The following is a 22,272-nucleotide window of genomic DNA, read 5'->3' on the forward strand; positions in this document are numbered from 1 at the left end:
CTAAGCCCCTTGAGCCTGGCGCCTTAGACCGCTCGGCCATCCTGACGTGATTTTGTGTAATTTGGACGTTTTAAAATTACATTTCTTCCCGTTATTTTCATAAAACATATCGTGTCAGAAGTGGGATTCGAACCCACTCTCTCATACGAGGCCCAGCATACACAGATTGACATCGTGAACCAATGAAACTAAGAACCCTTGAATCTGTAGCCTTACACCGCTCGGCAATCCTGACATGGTTTTGTGTAATTTGGACGTTTTAAAATTACATCTCTTCCAGTTATTTTCATTTAACATATCGTGTCAGAAGTGGGATTCGAACCCACGCCCTCATACGAGGCCCAGAACACACAGATTGACATCGTGAACCAATGAAACTAAGAACCCTTGAGTCTGTCGCCTTAGACCGCTCAGTCATCCTGACGTGATTTAGTTTAATTTGGACGTTTTAAAATTACATCTCTTCCAGTTATTTTCATATAACATATCGTGTCAGAAGTGGGATTCGAACCCACGCCCTCATACGAGGCCCAGAATAACACAGATTCACATCGTGAACGAAGGAAGCTAAGCCCCTTGAGTCTTGCGCCTTAGACCGCTCGGCCATCCTGACGTGATTTTGTGTAATTTGGACGTTTTAAAATTACATCTCTTCCCGTTATTTTCATAAAACATATCGTGTCAGAAGTGGGATTCGAACCCACTCTCTCATACGAGGCCCAGCATACACAGATTGACATCGTGAACCAATGAAACTAAGAACCCTTGAATCTGTAGCCTTAGACCGCTCGGCAATCCTGACATGGTTTTGTGTAATTTGGACGTTTTAAAATTACATCTCTTCCAGTTATTTTCATAAAACATATCGTGTCAGAAGTGGGATTCGAACCCACGCCCTCATACGAGGCCCAGAACACACAGATTGACATCGTGAACCAATGAAACTAAGAACCCTTGAGTCTGTCGCCTTAGACCGCTCAGTCATCCTGACGTGGTTTAGTGTAATTTGGACGTTTTAAAATTACATCTCTTCCAGTTATTTTCATATAACATATCGTGTCAGAAGTGGAATTCGAACCCACTCTCTCAAACGAGGACCAGAATACACAGATTCACATCGTGACCCAATGAAACTAAGAACCCTTGAATCTGTAGCCTTAGACAGCTCGGCAATCCTGACATGGTTTTGTGTAATTTGGACGTTTTAAAATTACATCTCTTCCAGTTATTTTCATAAAACATATCGTGTCAGAAGTGGAATTCGAACCCACTCTCTCAAACGAGGACCAGAATACACAGATTCACATCGTGAACCAATGAAACTAAGAACCCTTGAGTCTGTCGCCTTAGACCGCTCGGTCATCCTGACGTGAATTGTGTAATTTGGAGTTTTAAAATTACATCTCTTCCAGTTATTTTCATAAAACATATCGTGTCAGAAGTGGGATTCGAACCCACGCCCTCATACGAGGAACAGAATTCACAGATTCACATCGTGAACGAAGGGAGCTAAGCCCCTTGAGTCTGGCGCCTTAGACCGCTCGGCCATCCTGACTTGATGTTGTGTAACTTGGACGTTTTAAAATTACATCTCTTCCAGTTATTTTCATAAAACATATCGTGTCAGAAGTGGGATTCGAACCCACGCCCTCATACGAGACCCAGAATAACACAGATTCACATCGTGAACGAAGGAAGCTAAGCCCCTTGAGCCTGGCGCCTTAGACCGCTCGGCCATCCTGACGTGATTTTGTGTAATTTGGACGTTTTAAAATTACATTTCTTCCCGTTATTTTCATAAAACATATCGTGTCAGAAGTGGGATTCGAACCCACTCTCTCATACGAGGCCCAGCATACACAGATTGACATCGTGAACCAATGAAACTAAGAACCCTTGAATCTGTAGCCTTACACCGCTCGGCAATCCTGACATGGTTTTGTGTAATTTGGACGTTTTAAAATTACATCTCTTCCAGTTATTTTCATTTAACATATCGTGTCAGAAGTGGGATTCGAACCCACGCCCTCATACGAGGCCCAGAACACACAGATTGACATCGTGAACCAATGAAACTAAGAACCCTTGAGTCTGTCGCCTTAGACCGCTCAGTCATCCTGACGTGATTTAGTTTAATTTGGACGTTTTAAAATTACATCTCTTCCAGTTATTTTCATATAACATATCGTGTCAGAAGTGGGATTCGAACCCACGCCCTCATACGAGGCCCAGAATAACACAGATTCACATCGTGAACGAAGGAAGCTAAGCCCCTTGAGTCTTGCGCCTTAGACCGCTCGGCCATCCTGACGTGATTTTGTGTAATTTGGACGTTTTAAAATTACATCTCTTCCCGTTATTTTCATAAAACATATCGTGTCAGAAGTGGGATTCGAACCCACTCTCTCATACGAGGCCCAGCATACACAGATTGACATCGTGAACCAATGAAACTAAGAACCCTTGAATCTGTAGCCTTAGACCGCTCGGCAATCCTGACATGGTTTTGTGTAATTTGGACGTTTTAAAATTACATCTCTTCCAGTTATTTTCATAAAACATATCGTGTCAGAAGTGGGATTCGAACCCACGCCCTCATACGAGGCCCAGAACACACAGATTGACATCGTGAACCAATGAAACTAAGAACCCTTGAGTCTGTCGCCTTAGACCGCTCAGTCATCCTGACGTGGTTTAGTGTAATTTGGACGTTTTAAAATTACATCTCTTCCAGTTATTTTCATATAACATATCGTGTCAGAAGTGGAATTCGAACCCACTCTCTCAAACGAGGACCAGAATACACAGATTCACATCGTGACCCAATGAAACTAAGAACCCTTGAATCTGTAGCCTTAGACAGCTCGGCAATCCTGACATGGTTTTGTGTAATTTGGACGTTTTAAAATTACATCTCTTCCAGTTATTTTCATAAAACATATCGTGTCAGAAGTGGGATTCGAAGCCACGCCCTCATACGAGGCCCAGAATAACACAGATTCACATCGTGAACGAAGGAAGCTAAGCCCCTTGAGTCTTGCGCCTTAGAGCGCTCGGCCATCCTGACGTGAATTGTGTAATTTGGAGTTTTAAAATTACATCTCTTCCAGTTATTTTCATAAAACATATCGTGTCAGAAGTGGGATTCGAACCCACGCCCTCATACGAGGACCAGAATTCACAGATTCACATCGTGAACGAAGGAAGCTAAGCCCCTTGAGGCTGGCGCCTTAGACCGCTCGGCCATCCTGACGTGATGTTGTGTAACTTGGACGTTTTAAAATTACATCTCTTCCAGTTATTTTCAAAAAACATATCGTGCCAGAAGTGGGATTCGAACCCACGCCCTCATACGAGGCCCAGAATAACACAGTTTCACATCGTGAACGAAGGAAGCTAAGCCCCTTGAGCCTGGCGCCTTAAACCGCTCGGCAATCCTGACATGCTTTTGTGCAATTTGGACGTTTTAAAATTACATCTCTTCCAGTTATTTTCATAAAACATATCGTGTCAGAAGTGGGATTCGACCCCACGCCCTCATACGAGGCCCAGAATAACACAGATTCACATCGTGAACGAAGGAAGCTAAGCCCCTTGAGCCTGGCGCCTTAGACCGCTCGGCCATCCTGACGTGATTTTGTGTAATTTGGACGTTTTAAAATTACATCTCTTCCAGTTATTTTCATAAAACATATCGTGTCAGAAGTGGGATTCGAACCCACGCCCTCATACGAGGCCCAGAACACACAGATTGACATCGTGAACCAATGAAACTAAGAACCCTTGAGTCTGTCGCCTTAGACCGCTCAGTCATCCTGACGTGGTTTAGTGTAATTTGGACGTTTTAAAATTACATCTCTTCCAGTTATTTTCATATAACATATCGTGTCAGAAGTGGAATTCGAACCCACTCTCTCAAACGAGGACCAGAATACACAGATTCACATCGTGACCCAATGAAACTAAGAACCCTTGAATCTGTAGCCTTAGACAGCTCGGCAATCCTGACATGGTTTTGTGTAATTTGGACGTTTTAAAATTACATCTCTTCCAGTTATTTTCATAAAACATATCGTGTCAGAAGTGGGATTCGAACCCACGCCCTCATACGAGGCCCAGAATAACACAGATTCACATCGTGAACGAAGGAAGCTAAGCCCCTTGAGTCTTGCGCCTTACACCGCTCGGCCATCCTGACGTGATTTTGTGTAATTTGGACGTCTTAAAATTACATCTCTTCCAGTTATTTTCATAAAACATATCGTGTCAGAAGTGGGATTCGAACCCACGCCCTCATACGAGGCCCAGAACACACAGATTGGCATCGTGAACCAATGAAACTAAGAACCCTTGAGTCTGTCGCCTTAGACCGCTCGGTCATCCTGACGTGGTTTAGTGTAATTTGGACGTTTTAAAATTACATCTCTTCCAGTTATTTTCATAAAACATATCGTGTCAGAAGTGGGATTCGAACCCACGCCCTCATACGAGGACCAGAATTCACAGATTCACATCGTGAACGAAGGAAGCTAAGCCCCTTGAGTCTGGCGCCTTAGACCGCTCGGCCATCCTGACGTGATGTTGTGTAATTTGGACGTTTTAAAATTACATCTCTTCCAGTTATTTTCATATAACATAGCGTGTCAGAAGTGGAATTCGAACCCACTCTCTCAAACGAGGCCCAGAATACACAGATTCACATCGTGAACCAATGAAACTAAGAACCCTTGAGTCTGTCGCCTTAGACCGCTCGGTCATCCTGACGTGGTTTAGTGTAATTTGGACGTTTTAAAATTACATCTCTTCCAATTATTTTCATAAAACATATCGTGTCAGAAGTGGGATTCGAACCCACGCCATCATACGAGGACCAGAATTCACAGATTCACATCGTGAACGAAGGAAGCTAAGCCCCTTAATCTGGCGCCTTAGACCGCTCGGCCATCCTGACGTGATGTTGTGTAATTTGGACGTTTTAAAATTACATCTCTTCCAGTTATTTTCATATAACATATCGTGTCAGAAGTGGAATTCGAACCCACTCTCTCAAACGAGGCCCAGAATACACAGATTCACATCGTGAACCAATGAAACTAAGAACCCTTGAGTCTGTCGCCTTAGACCGCTCGGTCATCCTGACGTGGTTTAGTGTAATTTGGACGTTTTAAAATTACATCTCTTCCAATTATTTTCATAAAACATATCGTGTCAGAAGTGGGATTCGAACCCACGCCATCATACGAGGCCCAGAATTCACAGATTCACATCGTGAACGAAGGAAGCTAAGCCCCTTAATCTGGCGCCTTAGACCGCTCGGCCATCCTGACGTGATGTTGTGTAATTTGGACGTTTTAAAATTACATCTCTTCCAGTTATTTTCATATAACATATCGTGTCAGAAGTGGAATTCGAACCCACTCTCTCAAACGAGGACCAGAATACACAGATTCACATCGTGAACCAATGAAACTAAGAACCCTTGAGTCTGTCGCCTTAGACCGCTCGGTCATCCTGACGTGGTTTAGTGTAATTTGGACGTTTTAAAATTACATCTCTTCCAGTTATTTTCATAAAACATATCGTGTCAGAAGTGGGATTCGAACCCACGCCCTCATACGAGGACCAGAATTCACAGATTCACATCGTGAACGAAGGAAACTAAGCCCCTTGAGTCTGGCGCCTTAGACCGCTCGGTCATCCTGACGTGATGTTGTGTAATTTGGACGTTTTAAAATTACATCTCTTCCAGTTATTTTCATATAACATATCGTGTCAGAAGTGGAATTCGAACCCACTCTCTCAAACGAGGCCCAGAATACACAGATTCACATCGTGAACCAATGAAACTAAGAACCCTTGAGTCTGTCGCCTTAGACCGCTCGGTCATCCTGACGTGGTTTAGTGTAATTTGGACGTTTTAAAATTACATCTCTTCCAGTTATTTTCATAAAACATATCGTGTCAGAAGTGGGATTCGAACCCACGCCATCATACGTGGACCAGAATTCACAGATTCACATCGTGAACGAAGGAAGCTAAGCCCCTTAATCTGGCGCCTTAGACCGCTCGGCCATCCTGACGTGATGTTGTGTAATTTGGACGTTTTAAAATTACATCTCTTCCAGTTATTTTCATATAACATATCGTGTCAGAAGTGGAATTCGAACCCACTCTCTCAAACGAGGACCAGAATACACAGATTCACATCGTGAACCAATGAAACTAAGAACCCTTGAGTCTGTCGCCTTAGACCGCTCGGTCATCCTGACGTGGTTTAGTGTAATTTGGACGTTTTAAAATTACATCTCTTCCAGTTATTTTCATAAAACATATCGTGTCAGAAGTGGGATTCGAACCCACGCCCTCATACGAGGACCAGAATTCACAGATTCACATCCTGAACGAAGGAAGCTAAGCCCCTTGAGTCTGGCGCCTTAGAGCGCTCGGCCATCCTGACGTGATGTTGTGTAATTTGGACGTTTTGAAATTACATCTCTTCCAGTTATTTTCATATAACATATCGTGTCAGAAGTGGAATTCGAACCCACTCTCTCAAACGAGGACCAGAATACACAGATTCACATCGTGAACCAATGAAACTAAGAACCCTTGAGTCTGTCGCCTTAGACCGCTCGGTCATCCTGACGTGAATTGTGTAATTTGGAGTTTTAAAATTACATCTCTTCCAGTTATTTTCATAAAACATATCGTGTCAGAAGTGGGATTCGAACCCACGCCCTCATACGAGGAACAGAATTCACAGATTCACATCGTGAACGAAGGGAGCTAAGCCCCTTGAGTCTGGCGCCTTAGACCGCTCGGCCATCCTGACTTGATGTTGTGTAACTTGGACGTTTTAAAATTACATCTCTTCCAGTTATTTTCATAAAACATATCGTGTCAGAAGTGGGATTCGAACCCACGCCCTCATACGAGGCCCAGAATAACACAGATTCACATCGTGAACGAAGGAAGCTAAGCACCTTGAGCCTGGCGCCTTAGACCGCTCGGCCATCCTGACGTGATTTTGTGTAATTTGGACGTTTTAAAATTACATTTCTTCCCGTTATTTTCATAAAACATATCGTGTCAGAAGTGGGATTCGAACCCACTCTCTCATACGAGGCCCAGCATACACAGATTGACATCGTGAACCAATGAAACTAAGAACCCTTGAATCTGTAGCCTTACACCGCTCGGCAATCCTGACATGGTTTTGTGTAATTTGGACGTTTTAAAATTACATCTCTTCCAGTTATTTTCATTTAACATATCGTGTCAGAAGTGGGATTCGAACCCACGCCCTCATACGAGGACCAGAATTCACAGATTCACATCGTGAACGAAGGAAGCTAAGCCCCTTGAGTCTGGCGCCTTAGACCGCTCGGCCATCCTGACGTGATGTTGTGTAATTTGGACGTTTTAAAATTACATCTCTTCCAGTTATTTTCATATAACATAGCGTGTCAGAAGTGGAATTCGAACCCACTCTCTCAAACGAGGCCCAGAATACACAGATTCACATCGTGAACCAATGAAACTAAGAACCCTTGAGTCTGTCGCCTTAGACCGCTCGGTCATCCTGACGTGGTTTAGTGTAATTTGGACGTTTTAAAATTACATCTCTTCCAATTATTTTCATAAAACATATCGTGTCAGAAGTGGGATTCGAACCCACGCCATCATACGAGGACCAGAATTCACAGATTCACATCGTGAACGAAGGAAGCTAAGCCCCTTAATCTGGCGCCTTAGACCGCTCGGCCATCCTGACGTGATGTTGTGTAATTTGGACGTTTTAAAATTACATCTCTTCCAGTTATTTTCATATAACATATCGTGTCAGAAGTGGAATTCGAACCCACTCTCTCAAACGAGGCCCAGAATACACAGATTCACATCGTGAACCAATGAAACTAAGAACCCTTGAGTCTGTCGCCTTAGACCGCTCGGTCATCCTGACGTGGTTTAGTGTAATTTGGACGTTTTAAAATTACATCTCTTCCAATTATTTTCATAAAACATATCGTGTCAGAAGTGGGATTCGAACCCACGCCATCATACGAGGCCCAGAATTCACAGATTTACATCGTGAACGAAGGAAGCTAAGCCCCTTAATCTGGCGCCTTAGACCGCTCGGCCATCCTGACGTGATGTTGTGTAATTTGGACGTTTTAAAATTACATCTCTTCCAGTTATTTTCATATAACATATCGTGTCAGAAGTGGAATTCGAACCCACTCTCTCAAACGAGGACCAGAATACACAGATTCACATCGTGAACCAATGAAACTAAGAACCCTTGAGTCTGTCGCCTTAGACCGCTCGGTCATCCTGACGTGGTTTAGTGTAATTTGGACGTTTTAAAATTACATCTCTTCCAGTTATTTTCATAAAACATATCGTGTCAGAAGTGGGATTCGAACCCACGCCCTCATACGAGGACCAGAATTCACAGATTCGCATCGTGAACGAAGGAAACTAAGCCCCTTGAGTCTGGCGCCTTAGACCGCTCGGTCATCCTGACGTGATGTTGTGTAATTTGGACGTTTTAAAATTACATCTCTTCCAGTTATTTTCATATAACATATCGTGTCAGAAGTGGAATTCGAACCCACTCTCTCAAACGAGGCCCAGAATACACAGATTCACATCGTGAACCAATGAAACTAAGAACCCTTGAGTCTGTCGCCTTAGACCGCTCGGTCATCCTGACGTGGTTTAGTGTAATTTGGACGTTTTAAAATTACATCTCTTCCAGTTATTTTCATAAAACATATCGTGTCAGAAGTGGGATTCGAACCCACGCCATCATACGTGGACCAGAATTCACAGATTCACATCGTGAACGAAGGAAGCTAAGCCCCTTAATCTGGCGCCTTAGACCGCTCGGCCATCCTGACGTGATGTTGTGTAATTTGGACGTTTTAAAATTACATCTCTTCCAGTTATTTTCATATAACATATCGTGTCAGAAGTGGAATTCGAACCCACTCTCTCAAACGAGGACCAGAATACACAGATTCACATCGTGAACCAATGAAACTAAGAACCCTTGAGTCTGTCGCCTTAGACCGCTCGGTCATCCTGACGTGGTTTAGTGTAATTTGGACGTTTTAAAATTACATCTCTTCCAGTTATTTTCATAAAACATATCGTGTCAGAAGTGGGATTCGAACCCACGCCCTCATACGAGGACCAGAATTCACAGATTCACATCCTGAACGAAGGAAGCTAAGCCCCTTGAGTCTGGCGCCTTAGAGCGCTCGGCCATCCTGACGTGATGTTGTGTAATTTGGACGTTTTGAAATTACATCTCTTCCAGTTATTTTCATATAACATATCGTGTCAGAAGTGGAATTCGAACCCACTCTCTCAAACGAGGACCAGAATACACAGATTCACATCGTGAACCAATGAAACTAAGAACCCTTGAGTCTGTCGCCTTAGACCGCTCGGTCATCCTGACGTGAATTGTGTAATTTGGAGTTTTAAAATTACATCTCTTCCAGTTATTTTCATAAAACATATCGTGTCAGAAGTGGGATTCGAACCCACGCCCTCATACGAGGAACAGAATTCACAGATTCACATCGTGAACGAAGGGAGCTAAGCCCCTTGAGTCTGGCGCCTTAGACCGCTCGGCCATCCTGACTTGATGTTGTGTAACTTGGACGTTTTAAAATTACATCTCTTCCAGTTATTTTCATAAAACATATCGTGTCAGAAGTGGGATTCGAACCCACGCCCTCATACGAGGCCCAGAATAACACAGATTCACATCGTGAACGAAGGAAGCTAAGCACCTTGAGCCTGGCGCCTTAGACCGCTCGGCCATCCTGACGTGATTTTGTGTAATTTGGACGTTTTAAAATTACATTTCTTCCCGTTATTTTCATAAAACATATCGTGTCAGAAGTGGGATTCGAACCCACTCTCTCATACGAGGCCCAGCATACACAGATTGACATCGTGAACCAATGAAACTAAGAACCCTTGAATCTGTAGCCTTACACCGCTCGGCAATCCTGACATGGTTTTGTGTAATTTGGACGTTTTAAAATTACATCTCTTCCAGTTATTTTCATTTAACATATCGTGTCAGAAGTGGGATTCGAACCCACGCCCTCATACGAGGCCCAGAACACACAGATTGACATCGTGAACCAATGAAACTAAGAACCCTTGAGTCTGTCGCCTTAGACCGCTCAGTCATCCTGACGTGATTTAGTTTAATTTGGACGTTTTAAAATTACATCTCTTCCAGTTATTTTCATATAACATATCGTGTCAGAAGTGGGATTCGAACCCACGCCCTCATACGAGGCCCAGAATAACACAGATTCACATCGTGAACGAAGGAAGCTAAGCCCCTTGAGTCTTGCGCCTTAGACCGCTCGGCCATCCTGACGTGATTTTGTGTAATTTGGACGTTTTAAAATTACATCTCTTCCCGTTATTTTCATAAAACATATCGTGTCAGAAGTGGGATTCGAACCCACTCTCTCATACGAGGCCCAATACACAGATTGACATCGTGAACCAATGAAACTAAGAACCCTTGAATCTGTAGCCTTAGACCGCTCGGCAATCCTGACATGGTTTTGTGTAATTTGGACGTTTTAAAATTACATCTCTTCCAGTTATTTTCATAAAACATATCGAGTCAGAAGTGGGATTCGAACCCACGCCCTCATACGAGGCCCAGAACACACAGATTGACATCGTGAACCAATGAAACTAAGAACCCTTGAGTCTGTCGCCTTAGACCGCTCAGTCATCCTGACGTGGTTTAGTGTAATTTGGACGTTTTAAAATTACATCTCTTCCAGTTATTTTCATATAACATATCGTGTCAGAAGTGGAATTCGAACCCACTCTCTCAAACGAGGACCAGAATACACAGATTCACATCGTGACCCAATGAAACTAAGAACCCTTGAATCTGTAGCCTTAGACAGCTCGGCAATCCTGACATGGTTTTGTGTAATTTGGACGTTTTAAAATTACATCTCTTCCAGTTATTTTCATGAAACATATCGTGTCAGAAGTGGGATTCGAAGCCACGCCCTCATACGAGGCCCAGAATAACACAGATTCACATCGTGAATGAAGGAAGCTAAGCCCCTTGAGTCTTGCGCCTTAGAGCGCTCGGCCATCCTGACGTGAATTGTGTAATTTGGAGTTTTAAAATTACATCTCTTCCAGTTATTTTCATAAAACATATCGTGTCAGAAGTGGGATTCGAACCCACGCCCTCATACGAGGACCAGAATTCACAGATTCACATCGTGAACGAAGGAAGCTAAGCCCCTTGAGTCTGGCGCCTTAGACCGCTCGGCCATCCTGACGTGATGTTGTGTAACTTGGACGTTTTAAAATTACATCTCTTCCAGTTATTTTCAAAAAACATATCGTGCCAGAAGTGGGATTCGAACCCACGCCCTCATACGAGGCCCAGAATAACACAGTTTCACATCGTGAACGAAGGAAGCTAAGCCCCTTGAGCCTGGCGCCTTAAACCGCTCGGCAATCCTGACATGCTTTTGTGCAATTTGGACGTTTTAAAATTACATCTCTTCCAGTTATTTTCATAAAACATATCGTGTCAGAAGTGGGATTCGACCCCACGCCCTCATACGAGGCCCAGAATAACACAGATTCACATCGTGAACGAAGGAAGCTAAGCCCCTTGAGCCTGGCGCCTTAGACCGCTCGGCCATCCTGACGTGATTTTGTGTAATTTGGACGTTTTAAAATTACATCTCTTCCAGTTATTTTCATAAAACATATCGTGTCAGAAGTGGGATTCGAACCCACGCCCTCATACGAGGCCCAGAACACACAGATTGACATCGTGAACCAATGAAACTAAGAACCCTTGAGTCTGTCGCCTTAGACCGCTCAGTCATCCTGACGTGGTTTAGTGTAATTTGGACGTTTTAAAATTACATCTCTTCCAGTTATTTTCATATAACATATCGTGTCAGAAGTGGAATTCGAACCCACTCTCTCAAACGAGGACCAGAATACACAGATTCACATCGTGACCCAATGAAACTAAGAACCCTTGAATCTGTAGCCTTAGACAGCTCGGCAATCCTGACATGGTTTTGTGTAATTTGGACGTTTTAAAATTACATCTCTTCCAGTTATTTTCATAAAACATATCGTGTCAGAAGTGGGATTCGAACCCACGCCCTCATACGAGGCCCAGAATAACACAGATTCACATTGTGAACGAAGGAAGCTAAGCCCCTTGAGTCTTGCGCCTTACACCGCTCGGCCATCCTGACGTGATTTTGTGTAATTTGGACGTCTTAAAATTACATCTCTTCCAGTTATTTTCATAAAACATATCGTGTCAGAAGTGGGATTCGAACCCACGCCCTCATACGAGGCCCAGAACACACAGATTGACATCGTGAACCAATGAAACTAAGAACCCTTGAGTCTGTCGCCTTAGACCGCTCGGTCATCCTGACGTGGTTTAGTGTAATTTGGACGTTTTAAAATTACATCTCTTCCAGTTATTTTCATAAAACATATCGTGTCAGAAGTGGGATTCGAACCCACGCCCTCATACGAGGACCAGAATTCACAGATTCACATCGTGAACGAAGGAAGCTAAGCCCCTTGAGTCTGGCGCCTTAGACCGCTCGGCCATCCTGACGTGATGTTGTGTAATTTGGACGTTTTAAAATTACATCTCTTCCAGTTATTTTCATATAACATATCGTGTCAGAAGTGGAATTCGAACCCACTCTCTCAAACGAGGCCCAGAATACACAGATTCACATCGTGAACCAATGAGACTAAGAACCATTGAGTCTGTCGCCTTAGACCGCTCGGTCATCCTGACGTGGTTTAGTGTAATTTGGACGTTTTAAAATTACATCTCTTCCAATTATTTTCATAAAACATATCGTGTCAGAAGTGGGATTCGAACCCACGCCATCATACGAGGACCAGAATTCACAGATTCACAACGTGAACGAAGGAAGCTAAGCCCCTTAATCTGGCGCCTTAGACCGCTCGGCCATCCTGACGTGATGTTGTGTAATTTGGACGTTTTAAAATTACATCTCTTCCAGTTATTTTCATATAACATATCGTGTCAGAAGTGGAATTCGAACCCACTCTCTCAAACGAGGACCAGAATACACAGATTCACATCGTGAACCAATGAAACTAAGAACCCTTGAGTCTGTCGCCTTAGACCGCTCGGTCATCCTGACGTGGTTTAGTGTAATTTGGACGTTTTAAAATTACATCTCTTCCAGTTATTTTCATAAAACATATCGTGTCAGAAGTGGGATTCGAACCCACGCCCTCATACGTGGACCAGAATTCACAGATTCACATCGTGAACGAAGGAAGCTAAGCCCCTTAATCTGGCGCCTTAGACCGCTCGGCCATCCTGACGTGATGTTGTGTAATTTGGACGTTTTAAAATTACATCTCTTCCAGTTATTTTCATATAACATATCGTGTCAGAAGTGGAATTCGAACCCACTCTCTCAAACGAGGACCAGAATACACAGATTCACATCGTGACCCAATGAAACTAAGAACCCTTGAATCTGTAGCCTTAGACAGCTCGGCAATCCTGACATGGTTTTGTGTAATTTGGACGTTTTAAAATTACATCTCTTCCAGTTATTTTCATAAAACATATCGTGTCAGAAGTGCGATTCGAAGCCACGCCCTCATACGAGGCCCAGAATAACACAGATTCACATCGTGAACGAAGGAAGCTAAGCCCCTTGAGTCTTGCGCCTTAGAGCGCTCGGCCATCCTGACGTGAATTGTGTAATTTGGAGTTTTAAAATTACATCTCTTCCAGTTATTTTCATAAAACATATCGTGTCAGAAGTGGTATTCGAACCCACGCCCTCATACGAGGACCAGAATTCACAGATTCACATCGTGAACGAAGGAAGCTAAGCCCCTTGAGTCTGGCGCCTTAGACCGCTCGGCCATCCTGACGTGATGTTGTGTAACTTGGACGTTTTAAAATTACATCTCATCCAGTTATTTTCATAAAACATATCGTGTCAGAAGTGGGATTCGAACCTACGCCCTCATACGAGGCCCAGAATACTCAGATTGACATCGTGAACCAATGAAACTAAGAACCCTTGAATCTGTAGCCTTAGACCGCTCGGCAATCCTGACATGCTTTTGTGCAATTTGGACGTTTTAAAATTACATCTCTTCCAGTTATTTTCATAAAACATATCGTGTCAGAAGTGGAATTCGACCCCACGCCCTCATACGAGGCCCAGAATAACACAGATTCACATCGTGAACGAAGGAAGCTAAGCCCCTTGAGCCTGGCGCCTTAGACCGCTCGGCCATCCTGACGTGATTTTGTGTAATTTGGACGTTTTAAAATTACATCTCTTCCAGTTATTTTCATAAAACATATCGTGTCAGAAGTGGGATTCGAACCCACGCCCTCATACGAGGCCCAGAACACACAGATTGACATCGTGAACCAATGAAACTAAGAACCCTTGAGTCTGTCGCCTTAGACCGCTCAGTCATCCTGACGTGGTTTAGTGTAATTTGGACGTTTTAAAATTACATCTCTTCCAGTTATTTTCATATAACATATCGTGTCAGAAGTGGAATTCGAACCCACTCTCTCAAACGAGGACCAGAATACACAGATTCACATCGTGACCCAATGAAACTAAGAACCCTTGAATCTGTAGCCTTAGACAGCTCGGCAATCCTGACATGGTTTTGTGTAATTTGGACGTTTTAAAATTACATCTCTTCCAGTTATTTTCATAAAACATATCGTGTCAGAAGTGGGATTCGAACCCACGCCCTCATACGAGGCCCAGAATAACACAGATTCACATCATGAACGAAGGAAGCTAAGCCCCTTGAGTCTTGCGCCTTAGACCGCTCGGCCATCCTGACGTGATTTTGTGTAATTTGGACGTCTTAAAATTACATCTCTTCCAGTTATTTTCATAAAACATATCGTGTCAGAAGTGGGATTCGAACCCACGCCCTCATACGAGGCCCAGAACACACAGATTGACATCGTGAACCAATGAAACTAAGAACCCTTGAGTCTGTCGCCTTAGACCGCTCGGTCATCCTGACGTGGTTTAGTGTAATTTGGACGTTTTAAAATTACATCTCTTCCAGTTATTTTCATAAAACATATCGTGTCAGAAGTGGGATTCGAACCCACGCCCTCATACGAGGACCAGAATACACAGATTCACATCGTGAACCAATGAAACTAAGAACCCTTGAGTCTGTCGCCTTAGACCGCTCGGTCATCCTGACGTGGTTTAGTGTAATTTGGACGTTTTAAAATTACATCTCTTCCAGTTATTTTCATAAAACATATCGTGTCAGAAGTGGGATTCGAACCCACGCCCTCATACGAGGACCAGAATTCACAGATTCACATCGTGAACGAAGGAAACTAAGCCCCTTGAGTCTGGCGCCTTAGACCGCTCGGCCATCCTGACGTGATGTTGTGTAATTTGGACGTTTTTAAATTACATCTCTTCCAGTTATTTTCATATAACATATCGTGTCAGAAGTGGAATTCGAACCCACTCTCTCAAACGAGGCCTAGAATACACAGATTCACATCGTGAACCAATGAAACTAAGAACCCTTGAGTCTGTCGCCTTAGACCGCTCGGTCATCCTGACGTGGTTTAGTGTAATTTGAACGTTTTAAAATTACATCTCTTCCAGTTATTTTCATAAAACATATCGTGTCAGAAGTGGGATTCGAACCCACGCCATCATACGTGGACCAGAATTCACAGATTCACATCGTGAACGAAGGAAGCTAAGCCCCTTAATCTAGCGCCTTAGACCGCTCGGCCATCCTGACGTGATGTTGTGTAATTTGGACGTTTTAAAATTACATCTCTTCCAGTTATTTTCATATAACATATCGTGTCAGAAGTGGAATTCGAACCCACTCTCTCAAACGAGGACCAGAATACACAGATTCACATCGTGAACCAATGAAACTAAGAACCCTTGAGTCTGTCGCCTTAGACCGCTCGGTCATCCTGACGTGGTTTAGTGTAATTTGGACGTTTTAAAATTACATCTCTTCCAGTTATTTTCATAAAACATATCGTGTCAGAAGTGGGATTCGAACCCACGCCCTCATACGAGGACCAGAATTCACAGATTCACATCGTGAACGAAGGAAGCTAAGCCCCTTGAGTCTGGCGCCTTAGAGCGCTCGGCCATCCTGACGTGATGTTGTGTAATTTGGACGTTTTAAAATTACATCTCTTCCAGTTATTTTCATATAACATATCGTGTCAGAAGTGGAATTCGAACCCACTCTCTCAAACGAGGACCAGAATACACAGATTCACATCGTGAACGAAGGGAGCTAAGCCCCTTGAGTCTGGCGCCTTAGAGCGCTCGGCCATCCTGACGTGATGTTGTGTAATTTGGACGTTTTAAAATTACATCTCTTCCAGTTATTTTCATATAACATATCGTGTCAGAAGTGGAATTCGAACCCACTCTCTCAAACGAGGACCAGAATACACAGATTCACATCGTGAACCAATGAAACTAAGAACCCTTGAGTCTGTCGCCTTAGACCGCTCGGTCATCCTGACGTGAATTGTGTAATTTAGAGTTTTAAAATTACATCTCTTCCAGTTATTTTCATAAAACATATCGTGTCAGAAGTGGGATTCGAACCCACGCCCTCATACGAGGAACAGAATTCACAGATTCACATCGTGAACGAAGGGAGCTAAGCCCCTTGAGTCTGGCGCCTTAGACCGCTCGGCCATCCTGACTTGATGTTGTGTAACTTGGACCTTTTAAAATTACATCTCTTCCAGTTATTTTCAAAAAACATATCGTGTCAGAAGTGGGATTCGAACCCACTCTCTCATACGAGGACCAGAATTCACAGATTCACATCGTGAACGAAGGAAGCTAAGCCCCTTGAGTCTGGCGCCTTAGAGCGCTCGGCCATCCTGACGTGATGTTGTGTAATTTGGACGTTTTAAAATTACATCTCTTCCAGTTATTTTCATAAAACATATCGTTTCAGAAGTGGAATTCGAACCCACGCCCTCAAACGAGGACCGGAATACACAGATACACATCGTGTTCCAATGAAACTAAGAACCCTTGAATCTGTAGCCTTAGACAGCTCGGCAATCCTGACATGGTATTGTGTAATTTGGACGTTTTAAAATTACATCTATTCCAGTTATTTTCATAAAACATATCGTGTCAGAAGTGGGATTTGAACCCACGCCCTCATACGAGGCCCAGAATAACACAGTTTCACATCGTGAACGAAGGAAGCTAAGCCCCTTGAGCCTGGCGCCTTAGACCGCTCGGCCATCCTGACGTGATTTTGTGTAATTTGGACGTTTTAAAATTACATCTCTTCCCGTTATTTTCATAAAACATATCGTGTCAGAAGTGGGATTCGAACCCACTCTCTCATACGAGGCCCAGCATACACAGATTGACATCGTGAACCAATGAAACTAAGAACCCTTGAATCTGTAGCCTTAGACCGCTCAGCAATCCTGACATGGTTTTGTGTAATTTGGACGTTTTAAAATTACATCTCTTCCAGTTATTTTCATAAAACATATCGTGTCAGAAGTGGGAGTCGAACCCACGCCCTCATACGAGGCCCAGAACACACAGATTGACATCGTGAACCAATGAAACTAAGAACCCTTGAGTCTGTCGCCTTAGACCGCTCGGTCATCCTGACGTGGTTTAGTGTAATTTGGACGTTTTAAAATTACATCTCTTCCAGTTATTTTCATAAAACATATCGTGTCAGAAGTGGGAATCGAACCCACGCCCTCATACGAGGCCCAGAACACACAGATTGACATCGTGAACCAATAAAACTAAGAACCCTTGAGTCTGTCGCCTTAGACCGCTCGGTCATCCTGACGTGGTTTAGTGTAATTTGGACGTTTTAAAATTACATCTCTTCCAGTTATTTTCATAAAACATATCGTGTCAGAAGTGGGATTCGAACCCACGCCCTCATACGAGGACCAGAATTCACAGATTCACATCGTGAACGAAGGAAGCTAAGCCCCTTGAGTCTGGCGCCTTAGACCGCTCGGCCATCCTGACGTGATGTTGTGTAATTTGGACGTTTTAAATTACATCTCTTCCAGTTATTTTCATATAACATATCGTGTCAGAAGTGGAATTCGAACCCACTCTCTCAAACGAGGCCCAGAATACACAGATTCACATCGTGAACCAATGAAACTAAGAACCCTTGAGTCTGTCGCCTTAGACCGCTCGGTCATCCTGACGTGGTTTAGTGTAATTTGGACATTTTAAAATTACATCTCTTCCAGTTATTTTCATAAAACATATCGTGTCAGAAGTGGGATTCGAACCCACACCCTCATACGAGGACCAGAATTCACAGATTCACATCGTGAACGAAGAAAGCTAAGCCCCTTGAGTCTGGCGCCTTAGAGCGCTCGGCCATCCTGACGTGATGTTGTGTAATTTGGACGTTTTAAAATTACATCTCTTCCAGTTATTTTCATAAAACATATCGTTTCAGAAGTGGAATTCGAACCCACGCCCTCAAACGAGGACCGGAATACACAGATACACATCGTGTTCCAATGAAACTAAGAACCCTTGAATCTGTAGCCTTAGACAGCTCGGCAATCCTGACATGGTATTGTGTAATTTGGACGTTTTAAAATTACATCTCTTCCAGTTATTTTCATAAAACATATCGTGTCAGAAGTGGGATTCGAACCCACTCTCTCATACGAGGCCCAGAATAACACAGATTCACATCGTGAACGAAGGAAGCTAAGCCCCTTGAGTCTGGCGCCTTAGACCGCTCGGCCATCCTGACGTGATGTTGTGTAATTTCTACGTTTTAAAATTACATCTCTTCCAGTTATTTTCACATAGCATATCGTGTCAGAAGCGGAATTCGAACCCACTCTCTCAAACGAGGACCAGAATACACAGATTCACATCGTGAACCAATGAAACTAAGAACCCTTGAGTCTGTCGCCTTAGACCGCTCGGTCATCCTGCCGTGAATTGTGTAATTTGGAGTTTTAAAATTACATCTCTTCCAGTTATTTTCATAAAACATATCGTGTCAGAAGTGGGATTAGAACCCACGCCCTCATACGAGGAACAGAATTCACAGATTCACATCGTGAACGAAGGAAGCTAAGCCCCTTGAGTCTGGCGCCTTAGACCGCTCGGCCATCCTGACTTGATGTTGTGTAACTTGGACGTTTTAAACTTACATCTCTTCCAGTTATTTTCAAAACACATATCGTGTCAGAAGTGGGATTCGAACCCACGCCCTCATACGAGGCCCAGAATAACACAGTTTCACATCGTGAACGAAGGAAGCTAAGCCCCTTGAGTCTGGCGCCTTAGACCGCTCGGCCATCCTGACGTGATGTTGTGTAATTACTACGTTTTAAAATTACATCTCTTCCAGTTATTTTCACATAGCATATCGTGTCAGAAGCGGAATTCGAACCCACTCTCTCAAACGAGGACCAGAATTCACAGATTCACATCGTGAACGAAGAAAGCTAAGCCCCTTGTTTCTGGCGCCTTAGAGCGCTCGGCCATCCTGACGTGATGTTGTGTAATTTGGACGTTTTAAAATTACATCTCTTCCAGTTATTTTCATAAAACATATGGTTTCAGAAGTGGAATTCGAACCCACGCCCTCAAACGAGGACCGGAATACACAGATACACATCGTGTTCCAATGAAACTAAGAACCCTTGAATCTGTAGCCTTAGACAGCTCGGCAATCCTGACATGGTATTGTGTAATTTGGACGTTTTAAAATTACATTTCTTCCAGTTATTTTCATAAAACATATCGTGTCAGAAGTGGGATTCGAACCCACGCCCTCATACGAGGCCCAGAATAACACAGATTCACATCGTGAACGAAGGAAGCTAAGCCCCTTGAGTCTGGCGCCTTAGACCGCTCGGCCATCCTGACGTGATGTTGTGTAATTTCTACGTTTTAAAATTACATCTCTTCCAGTTATTTTCACATAGCATATCGTGTCAGAAGCGGAATTCGAACCCACTCTCTCAAACGAGGACCAGAATACACAGATTCACATCGTGAACCAATGAAACTAAGAACCCTTGAGTCTGTCGCCTTAGACCGCTCGGTCATCCTGACGTGAATTGTGTAATTTGGAGTTTTAAAATTACATCTCTTCCAGTTATTTTCATAAAACATATCGTGTCAGAAGTGGGATTAGAACCCACGCCCTCATACGAGGAACAGAATTCACAGATTCACATCGTGAACGAAGGAAGCTAAGCCCCTTGAGCCTGGCGCCTTAGACCGCTCGGCCATCCTGACGTGATTTTGTGTAATTTGGACGTTTAAAAATTACATCTCTTCCCGTTATTTTCATAAAACATATCGTGTCAGAAGTGGGATTCGAACCCACTCTCTCATACGAGGCCCAGCATACACAGATTGACATCGTGAACCAATGAAACTAAGAACCCTTGAATCTGTAGCCTTAGACCGCTCGGCAATCCTGACATGGTTTTGTGTAATTTGGACGTTTTAAAATTACATCTCTTCCAGTTATTTTCATAAAACATATCGTGTCAGAAGTGGGAGTCGAACCCACGCCCTCATACGAGGCCCAGAACACACTGATTGACATCGTGAACCAATGAAACTAAGAACCCTTGAGTCTGTCGCCTTAGACCGCTCGGTCATCCTGACGTGGTTTAGTGTAATTTGGACGTTTTAAAATTACATCTCTTCCAGTTATTTTCATAAAACATATCGTGTCAGAAGTGGGATTCGAACCCACGCCCTCATACGAGGCCCAGAACACACAGATTGACATCGTGAACCAATGAAACTAAGAACCCTTGAGTCTGTCGCCTTAGACCGCTCGTTCATCCTGACGTGGTTTAGTGTAATTTGGACATTTTAAAATTACATCTCTTCCAGTTATTTTCATAAAACATATCGTGTCAGAAGTGGGATTCGAACCCACACCCTCATACGAGGACCAGAATTCACAGATTCACATCGTGAACGAAGAAAGCTAAGCCCCTTGAGTCTGGCGCCTTAGAGCGCTCGGCCATCCTGACGTGATGTTGTGTAATTTGGACGTTTTAAAATTACATCTCTTCCAGTTATTTTCATAAAACATATCGTTTCAGAAGTGGAATTCGAACCCACGCCCTCAAACGAGGACCGGAATACACAGATACACATCGTGTTCCAATGAAACTAAGAACCCTTGAATCTGTAGCCTTAGACAGCTCGGCAATCCTGACATGGTATTGTGTAATTTGGACGTTTTAAAATTACATCTCTTCCAGTTATTTTCATAAAACATATCGTGTCAGAAGTGGGATTCGAACCCACGCCCTCATACGAGGCCCAGAATAACACAGATTCACATCGTGAACGAAGGAAGCTAAGCCCCTTGAGTCTGGCGCCTTAGACCGCTCGGCCATCCTGACGTGATGTTGTGTAATTTCTACGTTTTAAAATTACATCTCTTCCAGTTATTTTCACATAGCATATCGTGTCAGAAGCGGAATTCGAACCCACTCTCTCAAACGAGGACCAGAATACACAGATTCACATCGTGAACCAATGAAACTAAGAACCCTTGAGTCTGTCGCCTTAGACCGCTCGGTCATCCTGACGTGAATTGTGTAATTTGGAGTTTTAAAATTACATCTCTTCCAGTTATTTTCATAAAACATATCGTGTCAGAAGTGGGATTAGAACCCACGCCCTCATACGAGGAACAGAATTCACAGATTCACATCGTGAACGAAGGAAGCTAAGCCCCTTGAGTATGGCGCCTTAGACCGCTCGGCCATCCTGACTTGATGTTGTGTAACTTGGACGTTTTAAACTTACATCTCTTCCAGTTATTTTCAAAAAACATATCGTGTCAGAAGTGGGATTCGAACCCACGCCCTCATACGAGGCCCAGAATAACACAGTTTCACATCGTGAACGAAGGAAGCTAAGCCCCTTGAGCCTGGCGCCTTAGACCGCTCGGCCATCCTGACGTGATTTTGTGTAATTTGGACGTTTTAAAATTACATCTCTTCCCGTTATTTTCATAAAACATATCGTGTCAGAAGTGGGATTCGAACCCACTCTCTCATACGAGGCCCAGCATACACAGATTGACATCGTGAACCAATGAAACTAAGAACCCTTGAATCTGTAGCCTTAGACCGCTCGG

At 43.5% G+C, this 22,272-nt stretch overlaps 18 non-coding genes across 18 annotated transcripts; all 18 read right to left on the bottom strand.

Moving 5' to 3' along the window:
- Positions 1-4,453: 4,453 nt before the first annotated feature.
- On the bottom strand, positions 4,454-4,575 carry TRNAL-CAA (transfer RNA leucine (anticodon CAA)). The gene is made up of 2 exons: positions 4,538-4,575; positions 4,454-4,499 (listed from the first exon to the last, which is right to left on the bottom strand). It is a non-coding gene; the product is annotated as a tRNA-Leu (tRNA).
- A 255-nt stretch (positions 4,576-4,830) lies between these two features.
- On the bottom strand, positions 4,831-4,951 carry TRNAL-AAG (transfer RNA leucine (anticodon AAG)). Its single transcript has 2 exons — positions 4,914-4,951; positions 4,831-4,876 (listed from the first exon to the last, which is right to left on the bottom strand). It is a non-coding gene; the product is annotated as a tRNA-Leu (tRNA).
- Positions 4,952-5,206: 255 nt separating this feature from the next.
- On the bottom strand, positions 5,207-5,327 carry TRNAL-AAG (transfer RNA leucine (anticodon AAG)). The gene is made up of 2 exons: positions 5,290-5,327; positions 5,207-5,252 (listed from the first exon to the last, which is right to left on the bottom strand). It is a non-coding gene; the product is annotated as a tRNA-Leu (tRNA).
- Positions 5,328-5,959: 632 nt separating this feature from the next.
- On the bottom strand, positions 5,960-6,080 carry TRNAL-AAG (transfer RNA leucine (anticodon AAG)). The gene is made up of 2 exons: positions 6,043-6,080; positions 5,960-6,005 (listed from the first exon to the last, which is right to left on the bottom strand). It is a non-coding gene; the product is annotated as a tRNA-Leu (tRNA).
- Positions 6,081-7,276: 1,196 nt separating this feature from the next.
- On the bottom strand, positions 7,277-7,398 carry TRNAL-CAA (transfer RNA leucine (anticodon CAA)). Its single transcript has 2 exons — positions 7,361-7,398; positions 7,277-7,322 (listed from the first exon to the last, which is right to left on the bottom strand). It is a non-coding gene; the product is annotated as a tRNA-Leu (tRNA).
- Positions 7,399-7,653: 255 nt separating this feature from the next.
- TRNAL-AAG (transfer RNA leucine (anticodon AAG)) lies at positions 7,654-7,774 on the bottom strand. Its single transcript has 2 exons — positions 7,737-7,774; positions 7,654-7,699 (listed from the first exon to the last, which is right to left on the bottom strand). It is a non-coding gene; the product is annotated as a tRNA-Leu (tRNA).
- A 255-nt stretch (positions 7,775-8,029) lies between these two features.
- Positions 8,030-8,150, bottom strand: TRNAL-AAG (transfer RNA leucine (anticodon AAG)). Its single transcript has 2 exons — positions 8,113-8,150; positions 8,030-8,075 (listed from the first exon to the last, which is right to left on the bottom strand). It is a non-coding gene; the product is annotated as a tRNA-Leu (tRNA).
- Positions 8,151-8,782: 632 nt separating this feature from the next.
- Positions 8,783-8,903, bottom strand: TRNAL-AAG (transfer RNA leucine (anticodon AAG)). The gene is made up of 2 exons: positions 8,866-8,903; positions 8,783-8,828 (listed from the first exon to the last, which is right to left on the bottom strand). It is a non-coding gene; the product is annotated as a tRNA-Leu (tRNA).
- Positions 8,904-11,229: 2,326 nt separating this feature from the next.
- TRNAL-CAA (transfer RNA leucine (anticodon CAA)) lies at positions 11,230-11,351 on the bottom strand. The gene is made up of 2 exons: positions 11,314-11,351; positions 11,230-11,275 (listed from the first exon to the last, which is right to left on the bottom strand). It is a non-coding gene; the product is annotated as a tRNA-Leu (tRNA).
- A 1,200-nt stretch (positions 11,352-12,551) lies between these two features.
- TRNAL-CAA (transfer RNA leucine (anticodon CAA)) lies at positions 12,552-12,673 on the bottom strand. Its single transcript has 2 exons — positions 12,636-12,673; positions 12,552-12,597 (listed from the first exon to the last, which is right to left on the bottom strand). It is a non-coding gene; the product is annotated as a tRNA-Leu (tRNA).
- A 255-nt stretch (positions 12,674-12,928) lies between these two features.
- Positions 12,929-13,049, bottom strand: TRNAL-AAG (transfer RNA leucine (anticodon AAG)). Its single transcript has 2 exons — positions 13,012-13,049; positions 12,929-12,974 (listed from the first exon to the last, which is right to left on the bottom strand). It is a non-coding gene; the product is annotated as a tRNA-Leu (tRNA).
- A 255-nt stretch (positions 13,050-13,304) lies between these two features.
- Positions 13,305-13,425, bottom strand: TRNAL-AAG (transfer RNA leucine (anticodon AAG)). Its single transcript has 2 exons — positions 13,388-13,425; positions 13,305-13,350 (listed from the first exon to the last, which is right to left on the bottom strand). It is a non-coding gene; the product is annotated as a tRNA-Leu (tRNA).
- A 1,953-nt stretch (positions 13,426-15,378) lies between these two features.
- TRNAL-CAA (transfer RNA leucine (anticodon CAA)) lies at positions 15,379-15,500 on the bottom strand. The gene is made up of 2 exons: positions 15,463-15,500; positions 15,379-15,424 (listed from the first exon to the last, which is right to left on the bottom strand). It is a non-coding gene; the product is annotated as a tRNA-Leu (tRNA).
- Positions 15,501-15,755: 255 nt separating this feature from the next.
- Positions 15,756-15,876, bottom strand: TRNAL-AAG (transfer RNA leucine (anticodon AAG)). Its single transcript has 2 exons — positions 15,839-15,876; positions 15,756-15,801 (listed from the first exon to the last, which is right to left on the bottom strand). It is a non-coding gene; the product is annotated as a tRNA-Leu (tRNA).
- A 2,139-nt stretch (positions 15,877-18,015) lies between these two features.
- On the bottom strand, positions 18,016-18,137 carry TRNAL-CAA (transfer RNA leucine (anticodon CAA)). The gene is made up of 2 exons: positions 18,100-18,137; positions 18,016-18,061 (listed from the first exon to the last, which is right to left on the bottom strand). It is a non-coding gene; the product is annotated as a tRNA-Leu (tRNA).
- Positions 18,138-19,332: 1,195 nt separating this feature from the next.
- Positions 19,333-19,455, bottom strand: TRNAL-CAA (transfer RNA leucine (anticodon CAA)). Its single transcript has 2 exons — positions 19,418-19,455; positions 19,333-19,378 (listed from the first exon to the last, which is right to left on the bottom strand). It is a non-coding gene; the product is annotated as a tRNA-Leu (tRNA).
- Positions 19,456-19,898: 443 nt separating this feature from the next.
- Positions 19,899-20,021, bottom strand: TRNAL-CAA (transfer RNA leucine (anticodon CAA)). The gene is made up of 2 exons: positions 19,984-20,021; positions 19,899-19,944 (listed from the first exon to the last, which is right to left on the bottom strand). It is a non-coding gene; the product is annotated as a tRNA-Leu (tRNA).
- Positions 20,022-21,406: 1,385 nt separating this feature from the next.
- Positions 21,407-21,529, bottom strand: TRNAL-CAA (transfer RNA leucine (anticodon CAA)). The gene is made up of 2 exons: positions 21,492-21,529; positions 21,407-21,452 (listed from the first exon to the last, which is right to left on the bottom strand). It is a non-coding gene; the product is annotated as a tRNA-Leu (tRNA).
- Positions 21,530-22,272: the final 743 nt, after the last annotated feature.

Source organism: Phalangium opilio, unplaced genomic scaffold (assembly GCF_054372755.1).
Source record: "Phalangium opilio isolate 3A_F unplaced genomic scaffold, DU_Popi_V2 ptg000039l_1, whole genome shotgun sequence".
In the NCBI taxonomy this organism is placed as follows: Eukaryota; Metazoa; Arthropoda; class Arachnida; order Opiliones; family Phalangiidae; genus Phalangium; species Phalangium opilio.